The sequence below is a fragment of the Salvelinus namaycush genome, chromosome 26 (genome assembly GCF_016432855.1).
Source record: "Salvelinus namaycush isolate Seneca chromosome 26, SaNama_1.0, whole genome shotgun sequence".
NCBI lineage: Eukaryota > Metazoa > Chordata > Actinopteri > Salmoniformes > Salmonidae > Salvelinus > Salvelinus namaycush.
Window position 1 is genome coordinate 38458688 of NC_052332.1, and position 17559 is coordinate 38476246.

General features: G+C 41.6%; 1 long non-coding RNA gene across 4 annotated transcripts; it reads right to left on the minus strand.

Annotated features, from left to right (window-relative positions):
• Positions 1 to 11752: 11752 nt before the first annotated feature.
• On the minus strand, positions 11753 to 17302 carry LOC120021597. Of its 4 annotated transcripts, none has more exons than XR_005472534.1 (6): positions 17161 to 17302; positions 16210 to 16334; positions 15904 to 16040; positions 15693 to 15786; positions 14810 to 14937; positions 11753 to 14654 (listed from the first exon to the last, which is right to left on the minus strand). It is a non-coding gene; the product is annotated as an uncharacterized LOC120021597 (long non-coding RNA). The 4 variants fall into 4 exon arrangements; XR_005472536.1 differs by lacking the exon at positions 17161 to 17302 and having other exon boundaries at positions 11753 to 13731; positions 13766 to 14654; positions 16210 to 16514; XR_005472533.1 differs by lacking the exon at positions 17161 to 17302 and having other exon boundaries at positions 16210 to 16514.
• Positions 17303 to 17559: the final 257 nt, after the last annotated feature.

Sequence of the window (17559 nt, forward strand, 5' to 3'; positions counted from 1 at the left end):
CTGATGATAGCACAACAGTAAACAAAGAGAGTGTAGCATATTTCAACACTGCAGGCACGACACAAAACGCATAAATAAAATATAAATCATGCCTTACCTTTGACGAGATTCTTTTGTTGGCACTCCAATATGTCCCATAAACATCACAAATGGTCCTTTTGTTCCATTAATTCCGTCCATATATATCAAAATTGTCTATTTATTTGGCGCGGTTGATCCAGAAAAAAACAGCTTCCAATTGCGCAAAGTCATTACAAAATATCTCAAAAATTACCTCTAAACTTTGCCAAAACATTTCAAACTACTTTTGTAATACAACTTAAGGTATTTTTTTACGTTAATAATCGATCAAATTGAAGACGGGTCTATCTGTTTTCAATACAGGAGATAAACAAACTAACGCTACTTTTCTAGTCTTCCGCAACTCTCAAACAGTACACATGACGTTACACTGTTTCCAGGTGGCCTTACTTCTTCATTGCACAAAGGAATAACCTCAACCTATTTCCAAAGAGTGGTGACATCCAGTGGAAGCGGTAGGAACTGAAAACAGGGTGATTAGAAATCCTGTATTCAGGACAGTGACTTAATTTTTTTTTTTTTTAAATGGTTAGTCCTCGGGGTTTTGCCTGCTACATAAGTTCTGTTATACTTACAGACATGATTCAAACAGTTTTAGAAACTTCAGAGTGTTTTCTATCCAAATCTACTAATAATATGCATATCTTATATTCTGGGGATGAGTAGAAGGAAGTTGAAATTGGGCACGCTATTTATCCAATAGTGAATTTGCTGCCCCCTATCCTAGAGAAGTTAATGCAACCGCTGTGTCAGATTTTTTTTTAACTTTACGGAAAAAACAAATCATGCAATAATCTGAGACGGAGCTCAGAACAATAGCCAAATTAGCCGCCATGTTGGGGTCAACAGAAACCAGAAAATACATGATAAATGTTTCCTTACCTTTGATGAACTTCATCAGAATGCAGTCCTAGGAATCCCAGGTCCACAATAAATGCTTGATTTGTTCGATAATGTCCGTTATTTATGTCCAATTAGCTACTTTGGTTAGCGCGTTAGCGGTAAACAATTCCAAAGTCACAAAGCGCATCCACTATAACGTGACGAAATGTCCAAAAGTTTCGTAACAGTCAGTAGAAACATGTCAAACAATGTACTGAATCAATCTTTAGAATGTTGTTAACATACATCTTGAATAACGTTCCAACCGGAGAATTAGATTGACTTCAGAAGAGCGGTGGAACGGAGGTTCATGTGAAGGCGCATGGTGAAAGCATGGTCAGCTCGTGGCAGTGATTACTCATTCCTGTCTCCTTCGTCCCCCCTTCACATTAGAGTCATCAGACAAAGTTCTATTGACTGTTGACATCTAATGGAAGCCGTAGGAATTAAACTCATCAATATCTCGCTGTAATTTCAATGAGAGCTTGGTTGAAAATCTGCCACCTCAGAAACAATTCAAACAGGAAGTGGAACTTCTCAGGTTTTTGCCTGCCATATGAGTTCTGTTATACTCACCGACATAATTCAAACAGTTTTAGAAACATCAGAGTGTTTTCTATCTAATATGAATAATAATATGCATATATTAGCAACTGGGACTGAGGAGCAGGCAACTGGGACTGAGGAGCAGGCAGTTTACTATGGGCACCTCTGTGCACCTTTCAGCCAAGCTACTCAATACTGCCCCTGCAGCCAAGCTACTCAATACTGCCCCTGCAGCCATAACTGCGTTGTGAAAAAGTAAGACGCAGTTGTGACAGTTACCCAGTTAGCAATGCCACTCAGGAAGCTGGCGGCCCTCCAGAGTGGTCGAGCGCCATGCAATAGCTTTTTTGCCCATTGGCCTCATTCACGGGGCGCCCGTGACAGGCGCCTTTGTCAAGTGACAGCCGTGCTCCTGACATTCACATGCCGTTTTCCTCACAAAGCCCACCCGCCCTTATCCCGACCAGCTACACTACAGCTGCCAGTCGGAGGCAAGAAGCTTTAGTGTCATTCCTACTCCGTTTCCACTTATTTGTATATATTTATAGGTTTTTATTATGTAAGATACAGCGATGCCATTTAAAAAAAGTGTATTGTAAATGATTGTGTATGCAAAATATATCAGATCACGAAGGGCTGGTCACCTGGACCCACAAATCCAATCTAAATGTAGTCAAATCTAATTTTATTGTGATGTACTTGCTTCTCACACAGTGCAATGTCAACAAGTGTTTTTTAAAGCGATATTCCAAGTATAAATACAGTAAAGTACACGACAACTGCAAACTTCAAGGAGTTAGTCTGATGGGAATCCGTGATATCATCAGCCTCCCCCTTGCTGATGGGAATCCGTGATATCATCAGCCTCCCCCTTGCTGATGGGAATCCGTGATATCATCAGCCTCCCCCTTGCTGATGGGAATCCGTGATATCATCAGCCTCCCCCTTGCTGATGGGAATCCGTGATATCATCAGCCTCCCCCTTGCTGATGGGAATCCGTGATATCATCAGCCTCCCCCTTGCTGATGGGAATCCGTGATATCATCAGCCTCCCCCTTGCTGATGGGAATCCGTGATATCATCAGCCTCCCCCTTGCTGATGGGAATCCGTGATATCATCAGCCTCCTCCTTGCTGATGGGAATCCGTGATATCATCAGCCTCCTCCTTGCTGATGGGAATCCGTGATATCATCAGCCTCCTCCTTGCTGATGGGAATCCGTGATATCATCAGCCTCCCCCTTGCTGATGGGAATCCGTGATATCATCAGCCTCCTCCTTGCTTGAGGAACAATAGAGAACAAAAGAGGAAAGGCTCACCCCCCAACTTGTGATGTCATGACTTACCTGGACCACTTATGGAGTAAATCAGGTGTTAAATTAGGTGAAAAGGAGACTGGAGTGCCACTTTAAAGTTGGTGGATTTTGCAATTCAGGCGGATGTTAGAGGGCCTTTTTACTGAAGAATGTGTTTAGCATTCGTGTTTTGTGTTTGCTCATCATGTATTTTACACACAGGATCCCCTACTGACGATGAACGTTGAACTGAAATCTCAAAAGAGTCATAATGCTACAAGCATCTGATTGTTAGGCATACAAAATAAGAGTATTTCTTGATACAGTTGAAACAAGGTCATGTCAGGCATAAGCTCTGCTTTGTTTTTTTGCACAGGTTGTACAGTACACACTTTATCAGTCTCTCTGATTCACAATTTGACAAGCACTTGATAATGCCTCGAATTCCAATAGTCATTTACAACTTTAACAATTTTTGTATTTCTGATCAATTTTATGTTATTTTAATGGGGGGAAAATTAGCTTTTCTTTCAAAAACAAGGAAATATCTAGGTGACACCAAACTTTTGAACAGTAGTGTATATGTGCAGTGCATTCGGAAAGAATTCGTGCCCCTTGACCTTTTCCACATTTTGTTACGTTAAAGCCTTATTCTAAAATTGACAATACCCCATAATGACAAAGGTTTTTAGAATTTTTTGCACATTTCTGAAAATAACAAAAACTGAAATATCACTTTACCATTAGTATTTAGACCCTTTACTCAGTACTTTACTCAGTACTGGGGCGGCAGGTAGCCTTGTGGTTAGAGCGGTGGATTTGTAACCGTAAGGTTGCAAGTTCAAATCCCCGAGCTGACAAGGTTGCACTGCCCCTGAACAAGGCAGTTAACCCACTGTTCCTATTGAAAATAAGACTTTGTTCTTAACTGACTTGCCTAGTTAAAGAAAGGTAAGTTGAATGTATGACAGTTCAAGCTTGGCACACCTGGTTTTGGAGAGTTTCTCCCATTCTCTGCGGATCTCAAGCTCAGGTTGAATGGGGAGCATCGCTGCCCTGGTCTCTCCAGAGATGTTAGATTGGGGTTCAAGTCCGGGCTCTGGCTGGGCCACTCAAGGACATTCATAGACTTGTCCCGAAGCCACTCCTGCGTTGTCTTGGCTGTGTGCTTAGGGTCGTTGTCCTGTTGGAAGGTGAACCAACGCCCCAGTCTGAAGTCCTGAGCGCTCTGGAGCAAGTTTTCATCAAGGCACTGTACTTTCCCTCGATCCTGACTGGTCTCCCTGCCGCCACTGCCACCACCCTGCTTCACCGTAGGGATGGTATTGGCCAGGTGAGGACTAGTGCCTGGTTTCCTCCAGACGTGATGCTTGGCATTCAGACCAGAGAATCTTGTTTCTCATGGTCTGAGAGTCCTTTAGGTGCCTTTTGGCAAACCCTAAGCGGGCTGTCATGTGCCTTTTACTGAGGAGTGGCTTTCGTCTGGCCACTACTATAAAAGCCTGATTGGTGGAGTGCTGCAGAGATTGTTGTCCTTCTGGAAGGTTCTCCCATCTCCACAGAGGAACTCTAGAGCTCTGTCAGAGTGACCATCGGGTTCTTGGTCACCTCCCTGACCAAGGCCCTTCTCAATTGCTCGGTTTGGCCGGGCAGGTGTGTGCCTTTCCAAATCATGTCCAATCACTTGAATTTACCACAGGTGGACTCCAATCAAGTTGTAGAAACAGCTTAAGGATGATCAATGGAAACAGGATGCACCTGAGCTCATTTTCAAGTTTCATAGCAAAGGCCTGACTACTTATGTAATTAAGGTGTTTTCGCTTTGTCATAATAGTGTGTAGATTGATGAGGGAAAAACATTATTTAATACATTTTTTAATAAGGTTGTAACGTAACAAAATGTGAAAAAATGGAAGGGGTCTGAATACTTTCCGAATGCATTGTATTTATGAAATGACATGTTTTGGGCTGCGATTTGAACCCTGGTCATCCAATCAAAAGGTAAGAACATTACCGTCGCGCTAAACTGCAGTGGTGGGAATAGTTAGCGTCGGGTGTATTCTAGTGCTTACATTTACCTCACCGTTATTGGTTATCATTACAAAACTAATGTCAGCTGCAATCAACTGATGTAAGCTGCAATCAACTGATATTAGCTTCAACTGATGTTAGCTGCAATCAACTGATATTAGCTTCAACTGATGTTGGCTTCAATCAACTGATATTAGCTTCAACTGATGTTAGCTTCAATCAACTGATATTAGCTTCAACTGATGTTAGCTTCAACTGATGTTGGCTTCAATCAACTGATGTTAGCTTCAATCAACTGATGTTAGTTTCAATCAACGTATTATCAAGCAAAATGTTAGCGATTAATAAACTGTCTTACAGGCTGCTGACAGGTCGAGTAGCCAACCTTGTGCTGCATCGCCACTATCTCTCTGCAACACGCATTCTTCCTGGCCATTATCTGGCAGCATCCGCACTGACAGCAGGTTGTGTCACTGCTACGCAGACCCTCTGCCGGCTGTGGTGTCGCGTGCATGTTCTTTTTTTTACCTGAAATGCACAAGGTCCTTTTTTTCTGGATCTTTGTTACAATTTCTACTCTGATACTTAATCCACAGATAAAAGGGGAAACCTAATTCGTTTCTAATAATCTCTCCTCCTTCAGTCTTCTTCTGTGGACTTTATATGGCGGTTGGTAAACAACTTTAAGGTGCATTACCACCACCAACTGTCCTGGAGTGTGGACCTCAGTACATCTTTCAATCACCCACGTGGGTATCTGCTCCTAAAAACCAATGCGGAGATGGGTTAGGCGGGACTTACAGCGCGTCAAGCGTAAAAATAGAACCAGGTTCTATTTTAGTGCCTGGCTACGCATACGCTAGTTGACGACGCAAGCAGGTTGGATGAAATTATTGAATAACATGTATGTGTACATTTTATTTTGCAATGCGGACGCAACGTGGGCGGTGTGGTCAGCATGTTACAGACCAGTCTGTGATGCTATTCTTGCCACGAGAACAAACTTTGACCTGGGGCAATGATCGGCTCAAACATGAACGCTTTCAGGAGGTTTATTGGCTCCCTAACTATTTCCTCCCCTGCCATTGATTTCTTTTCAGACGACCAGCGACCCGCCAATGGCAATATGGCGTTTACCGTTACAGTTAGCTAGCATTCTAAAGCCTAGTGTTTGTTTCCCTTCCCCTTTAAAAGCACGGGACTAATATAATTCAAATGCATGGGGAGTGTGTGTGTGAGTGCTTGTGCCTCATCACTTTAACTAAGTGTTCTGTAACTACCTCTGATTAAATTCATAGGTTAGTGTCCATCATCTCTGTTTAAATGCATAGGTTAGTGCTCATTATCTCCCTCCTGCCCAGTAGAGAGGCCACTCAGCACTCTGAAACAGGCATAGCTCTACTAACATCAAATCCTGCATCTTATGGGTCTCCAGTGGCCTGGCCTGCATGGCATCCGTAAGGAAATCAGATTGGATGCCAGGCTAGTGGACGTCCCAAATAGCACCTTATTCCCTATATAGTGCACTAGTTTTGACCAGATGCTATGGGCCCCAGATGCTATGGGCCCCAGATGCTATGGGCCCTGTGTGTGTGTGTGTGTGTGTGTCATCAAGGTGGTAACAGATGTCCTTGTTAAACACATTCCTACCTTGTTAAAGAAGATGACCTCTAGAACAGAGTGACTCTGTTTTAAAAGTGATCTACAGATTACGCTCTTTTTCCTCCTCTCTATCTCTCTGTCCCCTTCTCCGTCATCTCTTTCTCCCTCTATCTCTCTCTTTACTCTGTCTCCTCTATGTGGACTAGGTAATGCATTCTCTCTATACTCTTCTCTCTGTGCCTCAGCCTTTAGGGATCCATTGTCCCTGTTTGGTTTTTCTTTTCTTTTTTTTCTTCATTCAGGCCTGTAACATCCTCTTCATTTCCACATCACTTGTTCTCCCTCTTCTACTTTCTCTCCATCTTACAATATCCATTCCTTCCCTCTGACCTCTATTAACTCGCTCCTCTGTAACCTCTCTCACCCCATTATTCCTTAACTTTTCCTCCCACACCACTCCTCTCCATCATCTCTCCCTTCATCTGTCCATCTTCTATTTTTCCTCCTTTTCTTTTGTGTATGATTTTCTTCTTTCAGAAAAGTCTCCTCTCTCTCTCTGCCACTCTAACCTCGATTCCTGAAATCACCTTTCCTCACATCTTCCTCAGCTCCCTTTGTTGTTTATTTATTTCATAGATCTCCCCCCCTAAGCTAGCTCTAAATTAAAGTTTCACCCTGCTTTCCAAAATGTCATTGTTGTTGGTAGAAAGTGAGAATTCTCTAAATATACAACCTTTCTATTAGCGTATAAAGTACTAGGGTTCTAACTGGTGAAGGTGTTTAACCTTGTGTTGTTTATTGTTAGAATGTAATGAATTCTCTTAGAATGTATTGATTTATGTTAGAATAAAATGAATTCTCTTAGAATGTATTGATTTATGTTAGAATAAAATGAATTCTCTTGTAATGAATTCTCTTAGAATGTATTGATTTATGTTGTAATGCAACAAGGGTTCCTCCGGCTTCCCCCCATTTCCACCCTTCTATGTATGCCACACCTGGTTGTTTAGTCCCTGGGGGAGGACAACCTCCCACGCCACTGCCAAGGCGGTTTGTCATTTCCCAGACCCCAGTGCCTGTTCCAAATGGCAACTTATTCCCTATCTAGTGTACTACTTTTGACCAGAGCCCATAGGGAGCCATTTGGCACAGAGGCCCCTGTTACCTCGTTAACCAACCACATTAAAGTCCTAGCTATTTAATGAGCTGAATGGGAAAGACTGAGTAAGAACAGAACAGGTGTGTCTCAATGAGTCCATTGGGATATGTTCACTCTCTCTCTCTCTCTCTCTGTCACGCCTGCTCCCGCTCCTACTCTGGCCAGGCTGCCCATCATTACGCAAACCTGTCACCATCATTACGCGCATCAGCGCTCGCTGGACTCAACCAGGACTCTATTACCTTGTTGATTGCCCCTCCTATATACATCTGTTCCTCGGTTGGATCCCTGTGTCAGCATTATTGTCGTTTTGTTCCGTGTCCAGACGCTGTTATTATTTTGTTATGTCCGTTGTTTCATTTAATGTTCACTTCCTGTACTTGCTTCTTGTCTCCAGCGTCTGTCCTTACAGAATGCTGACACCAATATTCAAAGCATCAGGGAGGTTTTTGTTTTGTTGGTGACGTCGGGTCCAGGTGCTGCTGCCGTAGGAACCGGGGGGGCCTCAGCTGTTTCGTCGGGCTTCCACGCCACCTCTTGACGCTAGGGGTCAGATTTATTTTTTATTTTTTAAATAACGTTCCCAAGGTAAACGGACTATTTCTCAGGTCCAGATCGTAGAATATGCATATACTTTACAGATTAGGATAGAAAACACTCCAACGTTTCCAAAACTGTCAAAATATTGTCTGTGAGTATAACAAAACTGATTCTGCAGGCGAAAACCTGAGAAAATCTAACCCGGAAGTGATTTATTTTATTTTAAAATCTGTGTTTCCTGGCCCGTCTTTCTTCCATTCAACCAGATTCCTTTTCCAATGGCTTCCTGTGACCAGGCTTTAGACATAGTTTCAGGCTTTTATTTTTGAAAAATTAGCAAGATTTTTCAAAAGTAGTCAGGTGTCCTCGGATTAGTTCCTGCGCGCGAGAGGGTAGCTCTCCATTTTCTTTTTCTCTCTTATTGAGTAGGTTACGGTCCGGTTGAAATATTATAAATTATGTTTGTTAAAAACAACCTGAGGATTAATTATAAAAAAAAAAAACATTTGACATGTTTATACGACCATTACGGATACTTTTTGGAATTTTCGTCGAACGGAACGCGGCTTTGGTTTTCTGAACATAACGTGCAAACAAAATTGTGTTTTTTTGTTATAAAAGTAATATTTATCGAACAAAAAGAACATTTGTTGTGTAACTGGGAGTCTCGTGAGTGCAAACATCCGAAGATTATCAAAGGTAAGCGATTAATATTATTGCTTTTCTGACTTTCGTGACCAAGCTAACCAAGCTAATATAAGGCTAACTGTTCTAGCATTGATTGATACACTCACAAAAGCTTAGATTGCTTTCATTGCAAAGCATATTTTCAAAATCTGACACGATAGGTGGATTAACAAAAAGCTAAACTGTGTTTTGGTATATTTCATCTGTGATTGCATGATTATAAATATTTTTAGTAATATTTTTGAATCTGATACGTTTGGGAATTTTCTTCTGGCTTTCAGGACCGGAACGAGGCTGTACTTTTCTGAACATAACGCGCAACCCAAATGGCGTTTTTTTGTTATAAAAGTAATATTTATCGAACAAAAATAACATTTATTGTGTAACTGGGAGTCTCGTGAGTGCAAAGGTAAGTGATTAATTTTATTGCTTTTCTGACTTTCGTGACCATGCTAATTTGGGGCTAGCTGTTCTAGCATTGATTGATACACTCACAAAAGCTTGGATTTCTTTCTCTGTAAAGCATATTTTCAAAATCTGACACGATGGGTGGATTAACAACAAGCTAAGGTGTGTTTTGGTATATTTCACTTGTGATTGCATGATTATAAATATTTTTAGTAATATTTTGCGCCCTGCAATTCAGCGGTTGTTTAGGAAAATGAACCCCGTAAAAGGGATCCGTAGCGCAGAGAAGTTAAGTGGCTCGAGAGGTTTCCTTGCCTTGGTTGGCTCGGCAGGCGCCCATCCCACGTCATGCCTCAGCCGATTCGTCGGGCTCCCACGCTTCAGCCGGCTCATCAGGCTCACTTCCCACGTCATGCCTCAGCCGGCTCGTCAGGCTCCCACGCCTCGGGCCGGCTCGTCGGGCTCCCTCGGCCGGCCCGTTGGGCTTGCCCAGGTGGGACGCCAGGTGGCGCCCCTAGAGAGGGAGGGGTACTGTCACGCCTGCTCCCGCTCCTCATCTCTGGCGATCGAGGGCTGTCCGTGTTTCATTAAATGTTCACTCCCTGTAATTGCCTCTCATCTCCAGCAACTGTCCTCACAGAATGGCAAGCCGTGTCAGGGCAGGCAGAAAGGTCAAAACCCATGAAAAACTTGAATACAGGAACTAGAACAGACAGGAGCAAGGGTGGGAAATGCTGGTAGGTTTCACGAAACAAAACAAACTAGCAAGAGAGAAACAAAGAACACAGGTATAAATACACTGGAGATAATGAGGAAGATTGGCGACAACTGGAGGGGGGTGCAGACAATCACCACGACAGGTGAAACAGATCAGGGTCTGACACTCTCTTGGTTAAATCTTAAATCTTAGACTTCAGTTAGTTGTTGACAACTGGGAACCCTGGGAAAAAAAGAGCTCAGACTGAGAGAAAAAAAGTTTTGAAATGTCATCCAACTCGGAATTCCAAGTCGGGCCTCTTTCTAGAGCTCCGATCTGAAGATCACTGACGTCATGATTCAACCTTGTTTTTTCCCGAGTTGCCAGAGAATGCCAGACTTTGATGACAAAGTTTGATGACAAAATTTGCCCACAAGAAGGACCAAGTCCAAAAATGTATTGTATGCTGCTGCATAAATTATGCAATATGCCAGGGAGATATGTATCCTGTAGCTAAGAAAGTAATACTGTGTATGTTGTGTAGTAAGCTGTTAGTAGCCCATGTGACTCACCCTAATAATTTGGTCCCTTTCCCCCTCATAACTTAGCATACTGTTCTGACTTGGTGGTGCACATGTAGCTTATAGCCTGTTTTAGAGAAGTTTCAGCTCTGTCTGTCTGTGGCCTCTCTTCCTCGGTGCACACTGTCACTGTGTCCGTTTCCATCTTGTCCAGCTGTGTCTAACATTTCACGTAAACCCTGTTTCTTGTCTGCATCGAAGTAGTGGTCCTTGTACCTAGCATCGAGCATGGTGGCTTCACAGTAAAGAGGCTCAGAGAGAATGCCACCGAATCGCTTGTTCACAGCCTCGAATGCTTTTGTAAGTTTTAACCCCACAGTCTGTGTCGGCAGTTTTGTTGAGCAGGCGTTTCAATGCCATGACAGGGGATATCACGTCTGCTGCAGACGCAGTTGATGAGCTTATTTCTCCAGTCAGTTGGTCGAATGGCGCTAGGAGTGTGTTCATGTTAACAAGTTTCAAACATGTTCTCAAATGCCATTGAAATGGCAGCAGCGGTATGAGAACCAGCACATTCTTGAGCATGCAATACGACTTTCCTCAGTACGAAATCCTCATCGACCCACTGTGCTGTCAGACTCAGCATGCTCATGGGGCTGACATCGCTGGTCCAAATCTCAGTTATGAAGCTAATAGTAGCAACGCCCATAGCAAGGAGCTAATGGATGTGAATTTCAACAATACTGTTTAACTCCGGTAGGGCAACATCTGAAAAATAGCGCCTATTTGGTACTATGTACCTGGGCTCGAGGTGCTCGACCAGTCGGCGAAAGCCAACATCATCCACGACAGAAAACAGTTGATTGTCAAGGGCGATCAATTCCATTATCTTGGCGTTAATGGATTTGGCCTTTGAGTTGTCTTGCTGAAACTTTCAAATGACTGCTGGACTTTAACTTGTTTAGTTGTTGGAAGTGTGCACTTAGTTTTTTTCTGCTATTGTTCTGTGTAGCTCTGTATTTTACCTGCCGTCATTACGTCATCTACCTACGTTATATTTTGGTATTTTATTTGGATCCCCATTAGCTGTTACAAAAGCAGCAGCTACTCTTCCTGGGGTCCACACAAAACATGACACATAATACAGAACATCAATAGACAAGAACAGCACTACACAAAAGAAAATGTAAAGCCACACGTAGCCTCATATCAACACATACACAGTACATTTATCTGAGTACATTTTAATCAAATTGAATACAATTATACTCTACAAAAGATAACATTTTGTCCCAGTCTAAATAAAGTAAAAATTACTCTTGTAAAGCACTTTATTCTTAAATGTAAGACATTTGCAATACATAGATCAAAATACTGATGATAATAAAATAAAATTGCCAGCCAGTCTCAGCCAACCCTAGTCCACCACATTTAAAGATAACATTTTACCTGGACCGATCATGACTCTGTTGGTGTCAAATGTCTGCCAACTGTATGCCATTTGACTTTGCTGTTTTTTTGCCAATGTTTTAGTTACATTTTTGGAGCTTTTTAAAGAAATTATGCTTTGCTTCATACCACATGCACCAGCTATGCAAAACTGGTCCAATTTTAAGCATACATGTGGGGTAATGCACCATAAAATGATGGTTCGGTAGCAGCCTCTTTTTTTTGGAAACAATTACCTGCGATTTTAAGTGTTTCAAATAAATTGTATTACCCTTTGATATCATTGGAGAAAATACTATGTTTACTATCTGAAGCAACAATAAATACCAGTGTAGATCATTTGGACAAACTAAGTCTCCAAAGCTAAGTGGTAGATTGGGAACTAAACACCAGGACTGAATAGCATTTAACCCCAAGTCATTAGAGTCCTCTCCTCACTTCACTGCAGGAGGTTTGTTGTTTTGCTCCATGTAACCATAGTTAAAGCTCTTTATTCTGCTGTCTATTTCATTTGATGTTGTGTACTTGTCTATCAAGTGTAGTATTAGCAGTTTCATTTCATATTGTGCAACTTCCCTCCAAAATATCAAGCATAATATCGACAGAGAAGTTTTCACATGTATTGAAGTTCTGCACGGAGTTTAGAATGCAAGAACGTTTAACACCCATCACATAGGGAAGACAAATCTTTTTTTTACCAGTGTTCTGCAGTGCTCGAGTTCGCATAACTATCTTGGGTGAATCTTCATCAAATTCAGTCTGAAAGTCCTCTTTCTCAGCAAGACAAAAGCGGCAACAATATCTGGCACTGAATGATTCAACAAAATCAAATAAACAGTGAAGACCAAGGTTGTCACCTGTAACGTGGACAATAGTTCCATACACTGGTTGATCATACAAGGGGACCATAGTTCCATACACTGGTTGATCATACAAGGGGACCATAGTTCCATACACTGGTTGATCATACAAGGGGACCATAGTTCCATACACTGGTTGATCATACAAGGGGACCATAGTTCCATACACTGGTTGATCATACAAGGGGACCATAGTTCCATACACTGGTTGATCATACAAGGGGACCATAGTTCCATACACTGGTTGATCATACAAGGGGACCATAATTCCATCCCTCTCAAGTACTTTAATATCCTGCACAATTGGATCAAGTATTTTAGAAAAGCCATATGTTTTAACATCTTGGGCATGACATAAAGCAACCAAATGAATATTAAGCAGAAATTAGTTGAACTTTGGAGAAAAATTACATAAGGTGAAATAGATTGCTCCTAATTTATCTATTCCCCGTTTTGATCCAAGAGGATTTGCAGTTTCAAAATCAGAGAAAAGCTGTATCTGAATTGCTTCTGTTCTGAAAATAGAGCGTGGCTCTTGGAACAGATCTCCATCACATTAGTCATAAAGTTCTTTTGAACTGGAATCCGTCTGCATCATCTCCTTTATATCAGGGTGATTGTAAATAAACTGTAATGTTTTCAAAAATGGGATGTAAACAAATTCACCAGTAATAACAATTTGATCATAGCCTCCAGTAGTCCGATTGCGTCATGTATCAAATCTTGTACCAAGAACGTATTCAACTGTGTCTACCATTCCCCACTCTTCTGTAAAATACTGCCTTCTCTTACTTTCAGAATTTAATACACCAAAAGGACTTTCTATTTTTTTCATAACACTGATCAATTTTACACTCAATGTCACTTGTATAGACAGACACTTCTTCACAGATTCTTTAGCTTGAATATGAATATCACCAACTATCTCTTCCATGGAAATGACCAAAGAGTTAATGGTGGTTTCACCAACACCTGCCACTAAGTTCAGCTATGGTTTCACCAACACCTGCCACTAAGTTCAGCTATGGTTTCACCAACACCTGCCACTAAGTTCAGCTATGGTTTCACCAACACCTGCCACTAAGTTCAGCTATGGTTTCACCAACACCTGCCACTAAGTTCAGCTATGGTTTCACCAACACCTGCCACTAAGTTCAGCTATGGTTTCACCAACACCTGCCACTAAGTTCAGCTATGGTTGCAGCACAGCTGTCTACAAGTCTCTTATTGACAAGGACTGAGTCAGAAGGGGAACTTGTTTAACGACTAGTCATAACTTACATATTCAGCTGTAGAGGGGCCTTCACCATGATCAGAACAAGGTTCATGTGCTTTACAAAGATGCTTTCTGAACCCAGAAAAAGTGACATAAACTTGTGAACAACCAGCCTGACCGCATTTAAGACCAAGTGTCTTTCCTGGACAAAGTCTGTGGACCAACTGCAAGTGTTTTGTCAAGGAATTAGCATTTCCCTGGGGGCTTTTGCAAGCAAAACACAACATTTTAGATGAATCATATGAAAAATGTTGTGTGAAATGAAAAAGGTTATTTCCTACGCTGCGTTTTAACCCGTTGCAACTTCAAAACGTTTAGTAACTCAATGAAGCATCCGAGACCTCACCTCTGCAACCCTAGGATTAACCTTAGCGGTGTCAACATCAATTTCATGAATTGTGGTTTGCAAGAAGTTGTACACATTTTCCAGATCCTGGTTGTACGAAGTACCAAAGACAAAGTGAGCTTTGAAGAGCTCATCAAAACAGGCAAGAGAGTCTGGTGACTTACAAGGTATTGCATGTTTGTCAATCACACTCCTCTGGGTCCCCACAGCAAGCAGATAGGGTTGAAGGCTTTCCATGATGCTCTCCAGATGCCCCTGGATGCTGGTCCCAGTCTGTGACACAAGGACTTCATTAGTGTGCTGAGTCACAGTTCGCAAACAGTTTGTGAAAATGTAAATTACAGCTACACATGATCTTACCATGATTTGTCCATATTCTTAAAAGTAGTTATTAGGAATGGGGACAGAACAGTCAACTGTAACCTCACCTTGATAAACTTCACAATGTGGTCACTGGCGTGTCTGGCTGAGATTTTTCCTGGTCTCTTGGGGCCATGAGGTGACGGTGGCAGAAGGTGGACAAGGACCAAAATGGAGGACATGTCACTGTCCCATCCTGAAAGTACACATTTTCACTGAAGGTTACATCATTCCATTTTGCTTTAAAAAAAAACAACGCTTCCTTCCATTAGTATAATCATTTTATTCCAGCATACCATTTTCCACTTCTGTTGTGGATTCAGCATTTTGAACCAGGTCTTGCAGGTCGCCTGTCTGTGTGAGGCCACGGCTTTGGTCAATGACTCAACCTGTGTCCTTCCTCCCTACCTCCCTCCATCCGTCTCTCTCATCACCCAGGTCTTCTAGCTGTCAGATGTTTCCTAAACAGAGCATTCTGCTCCGACAGCTGTCAGGCACGGTCAGGGTGCTTCTACCTCTCTCCACACCACTGATCTGTCTCTCTTCCCTCTGCTAATCTGATACTCCGCTCATCCACTCCCATCTTCTGCATTGTAATACTGCTCCAAAAGTAAAGTATCATTCTGTTTGAGTGAGCAGGTTAAAATATCTTCATATTCATTTTTATCCTTAAAACTACAGATGCGCCGCGCCCATCAATGAACATTTGCTCATTCAACAGGTCTGACCCTCGCAGTGCAGAACTTAACTGGGCTTTTATACCACCAGAGTTGAGCTTAGGAGAGATGGCAGAGATGGTGGGCATACAGACATGTTAACAGATCTATAGTTGAAATAAAAACATCACGCAACAGTAAAACAACAATTTAAATATTGACATTGTGGACAAATTGTAAGGTGTAAGAGTCCCAGAGAGTTAAAAAGGTTAGACTTCGTTTTTAATGTACTTACATAACCAAACTTGCTCCCAGGATCAGCCAGATATGGGATCAAGGCAATGATGCCCTTTGCGTAGTCCTCTTTAACACGCCTTGAAGAACTTGTCCTAGACACACACACACTTCACTGTTTGAGATCCAAACAAAAGTATTGATGTGTAAATCACAACTTCTGCAAAAAAATTGTGTTAGGTGGTAAGGTATAATGAGTATATGACATATACCCATGTTCACTTGTTATTTGTGCAACCAATATCTTGACCATATCGCGTCTTCGGCTATCTGTTAGGCTTTTTGTCCGAGCATACTCATTCACGATCCTCTCACCTCCAGGTTTGTTCTTCAGAATGTCTTCAATCATCTAAGTTGAAGTAATTTAAAAAAGGAACACACTAACACTTTTAAAATAGCCATGAAATAGCTAGTATAATAAAACACCATGATCACCCTTTCACAACTTTCATTGATGTCATTTATCACTCAATCTTCAAGTTTGGCATTTGTTTAAACTGGAAATTTGCAGTACTTACATGAGATAGATGATTATCCTCCGCTTTCTTTCTTGTAGCAGGACTCTGCTGCAATATAATGGAGTCCCCCTCATTGTCTCCACTGTATTTTGATAAGGAGCTGCTTGCAGAGGAGCTCAACGAATCTAGCAATCATAGCAACATTTAACTGGTGTGATTAACACTGTAATTATAACACAATTTAGGTGGAAACATCCATTATTATGATTACAGGACTTTTGTTAATGACAAGCGGTGTAACGGTAGTCCTCCTCCTCTTCATCCAAAGAGGAGGAGCATGGATTGAACCAAGGCGCAGCGTTGTGAAATGACATGATTTATTAAGACACGACAAAACAACGAAGACAAAAAACGAACTATACTTGAATTAACTAACAAAATAACAAAACGAATGTAGACAGACCTGGACGACGAACTTACATGAAACACGAAGAACGCAATAACAGGAAAACTGACTACACAAAAACCGAACGAATAAACATACCGAGAACAGTCCCGTGTGGCGTAACATACTGACACAGGAGACAACCACCCACAACAAACAGTGTGAAAACACCTACCTTAATATGACTCTCAATCAGAGGAAATGAAAAACACCTGCCTCTAATTGAGAGCCATATTAGGTACCCATTAACCAACATAGAAACAGAAAACATAGACTGCCCACCCAAACTCACGTCCTGACCAACTAACACATACAAAAACTAACAGAAAACAGGTCAGGAACGTGACAAGCGGAGTACAAAAATGTAACATTTTGAATTGATTAGGGCCACTACTGCTGTAAAAAGGGGTGGGAGAGGTGAGCACAGAAACAAAAATCATTCTAAAATATCAAAATGAGAAAATAAATCATTGATATATCTGCTTGTCTCACATATTCAGAACATGTGTTAAGCTAGCCAGGACTGTATAGATGAATGTGAAGCTCTAAGCTAATAAGCAACTCACCATCAGGATTTGGGTCTTGGGGTAAACAAATCTCCAGCACACCAAGGTCTTGTTTCTTTAGAAGAAACTCAAACACCTCATCAACTTCAGTCTTCGATTCATCGTAGACTTTTAAGTCCAAGGTTGGAATGTCAAATTTATTGGCAACTGTGAAGACAAAATAAGATTGCACAGCCTTATTGATTAAATATGTTGTGTATTTGTTGTGAGAAAAAGCAGAACAGAAAACAGAAATCAAGAGGTCATCTTTACGTGAACATCGTAACCCCAAAACTGACTTAGTGCTCCTTTCCACATCAATTCCAATTATATGCAGTCTACAGCCTGTCTACTACTGCCACGTACCAAATTATTATAACAGCAGTGTAGCTATCACCACTGAGATTGTAGCGGCATACA